A 12197-nucleotide genomic window follows, 5' to 3' on the forward strand; every position below is an offset into this window, starting at 1 on the left:
TAATACTCTCTAGGTGGGCACCACTCAGAACTTGAACACCCTTAATGCTATCAAATAGGTGACTGAGGACACGAACCTCAGGGGGACACACTCAGAACTTGCGTGGATGCTCTCCCCCTATTCATTCCCCCCTCTTCTTGAAGGAAGATGTCTTGCTTGGACTCATACAGTGCCCTCCATTGCCTTTTCTACCCTCTGATAACTCCAGGTGACTCTTCTAACTCAAATATTTATTTTTTTTTCAGAATTAGGGTTTATTTCATATGTAACCATAATTTTGAATCAATATTGACCTTTGAAGTTAAATTTTACTCAACTTTACACATCTAGAAAAGTTTTTTTCTTTGGTTGTGGTGTGTGTGTGTGTGTGTATGCAAGCATGTAAATTCACACACACAGGTATGTGTGCCTCTGTACAAAGATTCCTGAGGGTGTTCAGTATCCTGCTCTATCCCTCTACAGTTTCTTCCTGGAGACAAGGTTACTCCCTGAACCTAGAGCTCACTGTTAAGGTTTTCTCCCCCACAACTGGAATGCCTGGCCAGCAAACCTAAGCAGTCTTCCTGTTACATCCCCTGACAGTGCTGTAGTCACACGTGTGTGTGTGTGGCCCAGCTTTTGATGTCATGTGTGTGATGTGGACTTAGATCCTATTTCTTGTTTAGCAAATGCTCTAGCCCAGTGAGTCATTTCCTCAGCACACATTCATGCATCTAGAATTCACTTATGTGACCATTGTATTCTTTTCTTCAACAGCTAAGTCAGTTCCATGTACTAGATAAAAGAACATAAACCCATTACTATTGAAGAAAACAATGGTTTTTGTTTGCTTTTGATATCATTACTTATAAATATGCATACTGTTAGCATCCAGATGAACCTGGCCCCACCCTTTAAGGATCTGACCGAGTGTGTCAGCCTGCAGTACCCTGACTCTTTAACAAGGCAAAACTCAGTCTACTTCTCTATTCTTCTTTCTGTTTCTCTCTCTGCATCTCCCCTTCTCTCTGTCTGCCTCTCTCTTCTACTGCTCTTGTCCCCAGAGACAGGTCACTTTTCTCCCCTTCCATCTTCTCTCAATAAACTCTCCACTTAATCACTTGGGAGGCAGAGACAGGCGGATCTCTGTGAGTTCGAGGCCAGCCTGGTCTACGGAGTAAGTTCCAGGCTACACAGAGAAACCCTGTCTCGAAAAACCAAAAAGAAAATCTGTATGGCATATTTGTCTGTCACCCATGGGCTGTCACCCTCTGTGGTTTGAACTCACCTGCTGCTAAAGTGCCTCACACACAGAATTATATCACATTCTCTCTCTCTCTCTCTCCCATTTATATTTGTTTGAGACAGTCTTACTATCTAGCCCAGGCTCACCTCAAATACCCAAGATCCGCATTCACTCTCATGCCTGGCCCATGAAATTGTATTTCAGTAAGATTTTCTTTGCACTTCCCCAACAATAAATTAGGTTGGGCATAGTTTCATGTACTTATTTGTATATTTTTTTTTGGTGAAATGTATATTAAAATCTGTTGCCCCCCTTTTGATTTTGAGACAGGGTCTCATGTAGCTGAGGCTGGCGTGGAACTTAATAGGTAGTTGGGATGTTCTTAAACTCCTGATTCTCTTGCCTCTACTTTCAAGTGCTGGGATTACAGGCATGCCCTATCATACATAGCTTCACTCACCAAACACTGTTGCCAAGTTTAATTGGAGAGTTATAAATGTTCTTTATATTTCCTAGCTGTGCACTCCTTAGAAGACATGCTTTGCAGTACTTTTGTCCATCCCGCACTTATCTCTTCACTTTCTAACTGGTGTTCTTAGAAGCACAATGATTTTTAATTTTGATAAAGTTAAAATTACTTGATTTTGCTTTTGGTATCATATTTAAGAAATTATTGCCTAATCTAAGATGATGAAAATTAATACCTATGCCTTCTTTGAAAAGTTTTATAATCTCAGCCTTTACATTTAGGTATTAATCATTCTGATTTTATTTTAGTAGTTGGGGTAAATATTTTTAAAAACATCTATAAAGAATGAGAAGTTCTTTTTAATTACATATAAGCAACATGCTTCTCCTCTTTAGCTTATTCGTTCAATAGTTCATGACACTCAATGAATAGTTATTGAGCAACTAGTTTGTGATGGGCTCAAGCAGATAGTACAAAAGAGAATAAGGAGTATATTCTATCTGAGTGAGTTAAGAGAGAAGGAGTAAATCTATCTGAGAGAGTTAAGAGAATAAGGAGTGTATTCTATCTGAGAGAGTTAAGAGAATAAAGAGTATATTCTATCTGGGAGAGTTAAGAATGAGGAAGGGATGAAGAAGTTCACAGTTACTGCAGGGTCTTCATGTGGTGCTGAGCTATTGGGAAGGTTACGGAACCTTTAGGGGGTGGAGCCTTATTAGGAACAATAGTGGCTAAGGGTTTTGAGAGTTTATAGTGTTGCCTACTTCTTTCTGTTCTCTCTCTCTCTCTCTCTCTCTCTCTCTCTCTCTCTCTCTCTCTCTCTCTCCTCATTCTTCCTTTCCCTCTGCTTATTTACATCCTTTTGGAACCAAAAGCTAAAATGCTAAAATATACCCTTTCTTCACTCTTGCATTTGGTCATGTTATTTTGGTCATGTTATCACAACAGAAAAGTGACTAATGTGGGCACTTTATTCAGGTTGAGGCGGCCAACGGAACATTTGGATAATGATAATAACTGATTGAAGGTGAAGCTTATTGGGTGGGCAAGAGTGATGGAGAGAAAGGTGGGTGGCAGACCACGAAAGTCCTGTAGCCCACAGGAAGCATAGCATGCTTGTGCGTGTGAAATGCAGTTGCTAACCTTAGAAACACCAGCCTGGAAAAGTGTTATACTACATGCCAGCAATGAGTGAAGCTGAGTAGTCCTGCTCAGACCGGCTTTGCAGGTGAATGTCAGCATCAAACCAGCTGCAGCTCGTGGGAACTAAATGTTCATTGGGACAACACTTGGGACCTAAAGCCCGGGTGCACTCTAACAATGGCAAACAAAGAATGCTTGGGAAGGTAGAATTTAAGGGAAAGAAGATTTACTACCTTTGGACAGTGAAAAGGAAATGTCTCAGATACTAGATTTGGGAAGTTGGAGGCTCAGGGGTGTGGCTTGTGTGGTACATGAAGATGACACATTCAGTTAGGGACTTAAAATGTGGTTTGCAAACCTGTACCTGTTTCCAGTTACCTTTGACCACGCTCAGAGTTCTGAAAGGCTTCGTGATGGTTTGAGTAAGAATGGCCCCCACCGGCTCATATACCTGAATGCTTGGTCAGCAGGGAGTGGCACTACTTAAGAGGGATTAGGAGGTGTGGCCTTTTTGGAGAAGGTGTGGTCTTGTTGGAGGAAGTGCATCACTGGGGGTGGGTTTGGGGGTTTCAGAGGCCCAAACCAGTTGCAGTGTTTCTCTTCCTGCTGGCTACTGCTCTGATGTAGAACTCTCAGCTCCTTCTCCCATCCCTTTGTCTTCCTGCATGCCTTCCGTCATGCTCCCTATCATGCTGATAATGGATTAAAACTCTGAAACTACATGCAGGCCCCAATTAAATGCTTTCCTTTATAAGAGTTGCTGTGATCATGGTGTCTCTTCATAGCAATAGAACAGTGAGACAGACTTCACAGAGGGCTGAATATTCTTTTTCAAAGTCCAATTCAAGTTTCCCCCCATTTTTAAAAACTCTAGATTGAAGCCAGGGCCCTATGTTGGTGAGGTAAAAGCACCCTGCAGCTGTGCTACAATCTTTAAATCTTTAAGTGCTTAACTACATAAATACTTAAATTATTTCTTGCAGTATTCACGAATATAGCAATCTTTAAATCTTTAAGTGCTTAACTATGTAAATACTTAAATTATTTCTTGCAGTATTCATGGATATAACATATCCATGAATCAGATGCCTCCCTCCATTCTGTTTGCTTCCTTCTGTCCATCTTTTCTTCCTAACATGCTTATAAACTTGTATCAAACCTGTTGCTGGCCAGAGAAGAAACACAGGAATCTTGACTTCCTGCCCAGCTTGTTCCCAATCCCCCCTGAGTGCGGGTTCCTGCCTGGGCTGAAATACGATGGATGCAAAAGAATTTGCTTTCCTGATGGTTTCCCTAGTGAAGCTATTACAAGGGTTCAGCAGACATCTTCGAAGGAGGAAGCACTGCTTGTTAAACCAGGAAACGCAGATAGCTGGCATGCTTCCTTTTGCCTGCCAACACTGGCCTGAAACCAAGACACCGCTGAGTGTGGTGGCTTGTGGCACTAAGGATCCATTCTCTGGGAATGAGGAACAGTGATCTGAGTTCGAAATGATTGTGGTTATGGACAGTGCAATTGCATATGTCATCTAGGTGGCCCTCACTGTTTGATCATTGGATTGTTCAGGTGATGCTGGGCCAGCAAACGTTAATTGTTGCTTTTTAACATTTGCTGTGCACATGAGCCTCATCCTGTGGCAGGAGGCAGGTTTTTATTTATTTATTTATTTATTTTATTTTTTTTCTGAGCTATATCAGCCAATGTTTGTCTTCTTCAGCAGGTGGAGGAGGAGGACCCACTTCTTTACCTGGGCAACCTGCCTAGCTTAGCCCTGAAATAACCACACAGAAGCTGTATTAATGAAAACACTGCTTGGCCCACTAGCTCTAACTTCTTATTGGCTAACTCTTACATCTTCATTTAACCCATTTCTACCAATCTGTGTATCACCACGAGGTTGTGGCCTACCAGAAGTTTCAGCACGTCTACCTCCGGCCGCCGATCCATGGCATCCCCCTGACTCTGCTTTCTTCCTCCCAGCATTCAGTTGTGTCTTCCTCACCTACCAAAGTTCTACCCTATCAAGAGGCCAGGGCAGTTTCTTTATTCATTAACCAATGAAAGCTGCACGTGGACAGAAGGACCTCCCACACCGAGTAGGGTCTTAGCTATCTGATGAGAGGGGAGTTGCTCTTGTGTTTCCCATAGCACCTAGCATAGTCTTCTTCCAGGAGACTAGCTAGCTCAAATCCACTCTCTTACCAAAGCAGCCTTGTTCTGAGAAGTTAGCTTGTTAACTACCTCCTTGCTCATTCTCTGGGGAGAAACTGGGGCTGCAGGAGGGCATCTCAGCTATGACTTTCAGGATCTTAAGGAGAGCAAGCATCAGATCCCCCTAGTTTCTGTGAGGAAGGGGCTGTTGAGGGACCAGAAGAAAAAGGAGAGAGCATGTCTTTCCTTGAGGCCCAGGCAGAGGCTGAGCTTTCCCAGTTCCCCGAGGAGGCTGAGGCTGGAGAGCTGTAGTGGGCACTAGTTTCATCTGGCATGGCCCAGAACTCTTCTAGGCAAGCTGTGATCCCAGGACCCCACCTGGCGAGCTGCTTCTGTGAGCCTCAGCCCAATGACTGGCTTGCCACTCTCATATGTGACTAGCATGGACACAAAATCATGAAAAATCAAACCCAAACAGGATGTCTGACCCAGGTGGCTCTTTCAAACAAAGCTCCCTCTCTCAAAAAGGGGCTTTAGCAAAACAATCCTGAGGACTCCTAAGGAGATAAAATCAGAGATTTGAAAGGACTTTCTGAGGAAGCTAGAGATCTATTTTTTTTGAAGAAATTCCATTCATCAGGTGCATTTATATACTTACCTTTATATAAAAATATCCCCAATGGCGACTACTGTGAGGGGGTGAGGGGAGTGATGGGCCAGACCACCCCTTTTCTCAGGAAGTTTACAATACTGAGGAAGAGAGACATGAATAAGGAGACAGGGTACAAAGGAGGACAAGCCAGGATCTTAGAGGAAGCATAAGCCTTTGTGCAGAGGAGGCGGCAGTAAGGGGTGCATGACCAAGGGGATCCTCTTTCAGCTGACCCTGAGAGATGAGGATGCCCTCATGGGGGCACTGAGGTTCTGACATGTTATGGAGGTACTGATGAAAAGTGGTTTTGTTCCTTAGGTGGAGAAGCATCAAGTCCCAGACTTTGGCATCAGGTGTAGTCAGGTCTTGGGGCCTGTTGTACTGCTCTCGGCCATGCGACCATCTGTAGCGGCAATGTAGATTTAATCAGTACTGAGGACTAGGGATAATGTAGTTAGAGCTATTGAACATTGTGACATCTTGGTGTAGGTACACTGGCTGTCTGAACAAGCAAACCAGAGAGGCATGGGTAGACTGTCTTCATTTATCAGATGAGGTATTTGGAGCGGAAAGTGTGTCCGAGCTGCCCCAGAAAGTAAGGCTACTCGTGGGATTTAAGTTCAAAGCTCACCCTCTTCCTTTCCCACCATACCGCTGCTTGGAGTCAAGGTAGGGGTGAAGGCAGTGTCATTAGTGGTATTTGTTCTGCTTCCAGAGAGTGTGCAGTCGGCTTTGGCTAAGTATCAGAAACCAGACCTCAGAGCAGAAGGGCCACAGAGTTCAGATGTAAGACAGGCCCCAGGGAGCTACAGTTCTGTGCGTGGAAGTGGTGTGGGGCTGCCCAGAAAGAGTGGATTTAGCTAAGAAGAGCAATCAGAGAGGGAACTGTAGATGCCCAATGCAGGACTTATCTCCTGGCTGTGGAGTATGCTACCAGCTCCCTGGAGAGGACCACAGCCGAGAGACTAGTCTCACCCAAGGCGGCACCTCCTTCTGCCCCATGTGACTGACAATACCCAGAACTACTCACAAACCTGGTGTCTCTCCTAGCTTGAGCTCACCCTGAAGGCTCTCTAGGAGCTCCAGTTCCCCATGGGGTCTACTGCATCATGGGCCACCCTGTCCTAGTTCTGCCCCTGTCCCCTCTTTTGCTCAGGTGCTGGCCCAGGATCTCTCCATAGTAGATGTCTTAGGTGCATACGTCTCAGTAAGCAGAATACAGAGCCCAAATGGTGATAACTGAATATTGGTTTCTGTCCCTGGACTGAATCTGAGTCTGTGTAGCTCAGCTAACCCCAGATGCTATATGGTAATGAATGAATATAGATGGCTGGAGGAATGTTCTCATAGAATCTGAGGCTTGTGTTTCTTACCTTCCATCTAGCCTTTAACAGTCTTGTTTGGAAGGGGCATACTCCATCATGGCAGGTGGACAAGAGCTGAGAGTTTGGAGTGTGTGTGTATGTATACACACACACACACACACACACACACACACACACACACAGAGAGAGAGAGAGAGAGAGAGAGAGAGAGAGAGAGAGAGAGAGAGAATGTGGGTTTGCAATGCAGTAGGCCTCTATGTTCTAAATGCCTTTATGGCAGCCACTGAATGAGGAGAAGAGGGAGGAGGACAGAGTATGGGGAACGAGAGTCAGGAGGACTGAGGGGAGCCATGTTGAGAGGAAGGAGAATAGATGCATGTCTACTTTCTTCCTTCTTCATCCTCAGTGCTTGTGATGGAATCCAGGGCCTTTCACCTGTGCCCACCTTTGATATATATAAAAATATTATTTTTAAATATGATATTTTTTTTCATGCACGTGATTATTTTCTATATTGTCTTTTTAAAATTTTTATTTATGGTATATTACATGATGATCTTATGAAATCTTTCTGTATGGGTAAATGGTTATTATGGTGAAACAAGTTCATATATGCATTAAATCAAAACACAGTGAAACAGGTTTAAGTAGGGTATCACAAAGTGTTGGGGAAGAAATGGAGGAGGTACAGAACCAGAAGGCAAGTTTCCGAGAGTGGTCACTTCCTTGGGATTTCTTTTCTGTAGTTTTAATTATGTGAGAACAGTTAATCTTCAGTTCGACTTTGGAGTATGAAATGACCCCGCAAAGTTGAATGTCGCCATTGCAAGCGTTATCCTTGGAGGAAGCACAGCATCCTGGCTGTGTCCACACAAAGCTGGAACAGGGACATGCTCGGGTCTGCAGGGGTCTCTTACGAGCTGAGCAGCCCCTTGAACTCAGGGACTCCAGAGAGTAGTCTTGTCTCTGAGTGACAGGATGCAGGAGGACAATTCCTGAGAGCTGCCTGCCTGACTTGTGGCTGAGTGACTGCTTTCAAGCTTCCTGTCAGCTTTCGGACTGGTCAAGGTTTCCCTGGAGTTGCTGTAGCAGAGTCCCCAGGGCCAGTGCTGGCCAGTTGAAGAGGCAAGACTAAGCAGGGGGCTGACACCCATGGCAGGTGATCATTCTTTAGGCACCAAACACCTTGTAACAAAAAATCAGATGTGGGGCTCAGTTTCCAGTTTCTTCTAACTGCATGGGCAGCAAAAGAAGTCAGTGCACATTTTTGAGTAAGTGCTGGGCAAGGTTCAATTAAAGCCAACATGCAGCTCTGGAAAGTTACAGTACTTGCATGATTGGAACAGGAGGAAGTACAAAGACATCCGTTTGGGTGTGTCAGAGATCCCTCAGCTAAGAAGCTAAGTTAGGGTAGGAGCGATGGAAATGGAAAGAGGGGCCCGTAGCAGACACCAGAGGCAGAATGTGCGGAGGGAACAATGGCTCTGCCTGGAGGTTTAGTGCTGGTAACGCTGTTAAACTGGGAAGCCAGTTCTCACAAACACTATGAGATAGGCTTCAAAAATAGAATCTGGTTTCAGGTTCCAGCTGTGTTACTTACTATAGTCTGTGTAGGTGCCCCTGGGTATGTAAGCCACCCTACGCTATTTGACTTGTTTTATTAATTAGTAAAAACTAAAATGGTGATGGTTATTTCATAAATTATTTATTGCAGTGATAACTTAAATGATCAACCATCAGGAATCATTTATATATATTCGTCCAGCCTAAAATCAGTACTTCGGGAATGGTACTATCTTCACAGGATGTGGTTACTACCATTTCCAGGGTTGTAGCAGTAGCTGGGCCTGCATTTCTAGTTATCTGTTGGGGAAGGGCTCAGGGAGGAGGCAGATTTGGGTCTTCTGTGTTTTAGAATAGCCCTTTGCAGCACAGACAGGAGCTAGGTCATAAACAGTTTCAAACTAGTTTTTAGTTAGGTGCAAATGAGAAGCATAAATATGACTGATAATCCTTGTTTTTCCTTTCTATTTTAATAATAGCTAAGACTTTGAAAAAGGGGATTAGACCGTAGTGACACATTGTTTGCTTAGCACGAAAAGTTCCACACCGGAATTAAAAGACCCAGTTTTTTTCCAGCTTTCTTCTTCCCAAGTCTCTTAGGTTTGGTTCTACCTCGGTTGCTTCTTGGTTGCAAGAAAACTGTCATAGCAAAAGGCAGCACATCTCCATTCAAGATAGGAGAGGGCAAAGGAAAGGAAGGAGGAGAGGGAGACAGAGAACAAATATGAGGATGGTTTAGCACCACTAGGTCCTCTGATAGCCATCTTTCTCTCAACAGAGAAACAAAATGTTTTCCAGAAGACGCAACTGAGTTGGTCAGAATTAGACCGCATGGTCATGACCCCTGGATTCAAAGTCTGCAAAATCAAATTACCTGCTAAGGAGGACCAGGATAGCCCAGAGACGGTTCTCTACCATAGGGAGGTATTTTTGAGCAGTTGAGATTCTAGCAGCTTCCCAGTGGTATCCTCTGTAGATGAGTGAACTTCTTCAAGCACATGAAGAATGTAGCTCTTCTCTAGGGGTGACAACTAAAAGGCCATTTGAGAAGAGGAAGTTTTTATATTTTTGGTTTCCCATAGCCTGAAGGAGATTGAATTCTCTTTTCCCACCTCCTTTGTTTATCTTTCCCCTTTTATGTGGCGAAGTTAGAGGCCCTGAATAGATGACAACCGAAAAGTACTGACGGACTTCAAGATTAAACTGTGCTGCAGTAGGCTCAGCTGCATGGGAAGCTGAGAGCACAGGATGGAGACTGTACCCAGTCCACCTGGGGCAGGAAGGAGTCTGGGCATGGAGATTAGCGGGTGCTCCTTTGAGGCCCGTGTTTCTCCTTAGCAAGAAAGCTTTCTTGACCCTTCTCAGGTCAGTGGGAGCCAGACATCCACAGCCCTCCACAGCGGCTTCATATTCAAATTCCTTATTACAAAATGAATTAGAAAAGCTATAGAGTTGTGATTAGTGACAACAGCTTCAGTGATAAAAAATAGGTTATTATACTAATTTCAAACATCTCTATAGTAATAAAAGTCTACAATAAGTACAAAAGTACAATAAGTACTATAGATCTTCGTTTTTAAAGAAAAGCAATAAAGCTGGGCACGGTGGCATACGCCTTTACCACAGCACCTCAGAGACAGTGGCAAGCAGTGCAGATCTTTGTGAGTTTCAGCCCAGCTTGGTCCACACTGTGAGTTCTAGGAGAGGCAGAGCAACAAAGTGAGACCCCGTTTCAAATGAACAAACAAATAAACAAAACAAAATGCAAAAAGGCAATGAAAACAAACTCAAGAAATCCACTGGGGATGGATGGCAGTGACAGCTAGGAACAACATGAAAATACTCAGAGCTGCAACTTGAAGAGTTCAAAGTGACGTCACGTCTGTGCCACCATAAAAATGTAGGCAAAGCCTCAGGAAGGGACCTGCTTAAAAAGGATGTGCAACAAGAACAAATAGCAGCACTTAAATACGTGCTTTTGTGCCACGTTGTCATGCTACAATGCATGTCTGAATCACAGAGTCCCCTTCAACAGTGGACTTGTATAGCCAAAGGCATTCCATCTCGCTGACGTGTCTCTCAGACACCTCAGGTCCATGTCTAAAGCTGACTTCAGTGTCTTCGGTTCACTGGAGGACACCTGCTCCTCCCCTCTTGCTCCCCGTAGTTAAGGGCACCAGCAGGTTCAGCTGCTCAAGCCAGAAACCCAGATGCCCTTCTTGGGGATCTTTCTTTCCCCTTACTCTCCACACCAGATCACTCATCACTCTGATTGAGTTCTCCACCACGTCACTTTAGTCTGCCTATTTCTCTCCAGCCCACAGTTGCCACCCTGAAGTAAATAAGGACTCGGGATCTCTCACCTCTGAAATAAATTCCCTGCACTGATTTCACCATCTAACCGTTTTAATGTAATGTCTTTTCAGGGTGCGAGCAATCATTGTTGCAGCCACAGAGGGTGGTCTGCTAGTCCTCTTAACAACAAGTTGCTGACCAAACTAATTATACAAAAGCACTCAGCCACACGTTTTGAAAAGTCTTAACAGGACTTTTGTAAATGCTCAGGATGTCTTTCTTCTCCTCAAGTCAACACCCCCCTCTCGACATAGCACAGGGCACTGACAATGAAAGACAGAACTATCAAGTGAGGTCCTCAGAGCATGTTACGGAAAATGGCTACTTTGCAGTAGCCCAAATGTCCAAGGGTAGTTTTAGTAATGCATGCATCAGTTAGTTAATGCTGTATGTGTGTGGCACTGTTGGAGACAATGGGACACATAGAACAGACTCTGCCTGTTAGATAGAAAATCAGATGATTGCTTCACAGAGTTGGGGGACAACAGGGTACAGTAGCCAGGGGTCTCTAAGGCGGGGATTCTCCACAACCTGCAGTGACCAAAGACAGCTTCCTGGCTCTCTTCTTCCATATCTAGCTCTCTTCAGAGCCCTTTCTTTCTCATCTAAGAATATAATCAATTTTTAACATCATTTATATTTCAGAATGAGCATCTTTTCCTGGTTATGAATCCTACACATTTTCTTTTCTGTATGTGGTCTGTTATCATCTGACTGTGGAATAAAAATCTCAGGACTGAGAGCTAATGCACTGACGCAGATGGGGAGCTTGTGTTTGCCCTCCAAAGGATTGACTTCCTAAGTCTTACACACATCTGTGGACAAAAATAAGGGTCAGGATGTTTTCTCAAAAGCAGACTCGCTTCCTGTCAGTGTCTGCCTTTCTCTGACAATGTCGTTTCCTTTTGTAGGCTGGTGGTCACTGAGGGAGGTCAGCAGGATGTGATGGAATTCGCACACGTGGACACCAGAGTCGTCATTAATGTTTTGCTTCTTTTAAAAATCCAGTCAAAAGCAAGGGAGAAAATCTACACAGATGGACAGAGGGAGTTGCATGTAGGCTGGGGAATGTGAGAACTGTCTGATAAAAGCAAAAGATCTGAGCGTACAAATCTTAAGAGGATGAGGGCCAACATCCTATCTGGTTTGAGAAAAATGTCTATAGAAAAACTACTACATGTATTTGAGAACAACTTCTTTATGTGCAAACAGAAGACACACCACTGTCAACCTCAGATAACAATGTCATGTTGCATCAACACCAAGGACTTTCCTGCTTAGTCTGTCTGATAGCTGTCAAAAGGGTTCTGTGC

Source organism: Chionomys nivalis, chromosome 16, assembly GCF_950005125.1.
Source record: "Chionomys nivalis chromosome 16, mChiNiv1.1, whole genome shotgun sequence".
In the NCBI taxonomy this organism is placed as follows: domain Eukaryota; kingdom Metazoa; phylum Chordata; class Mammalia; order Rodentia; family Cricetidae; genus Chionomys; species Chionomys nivalis.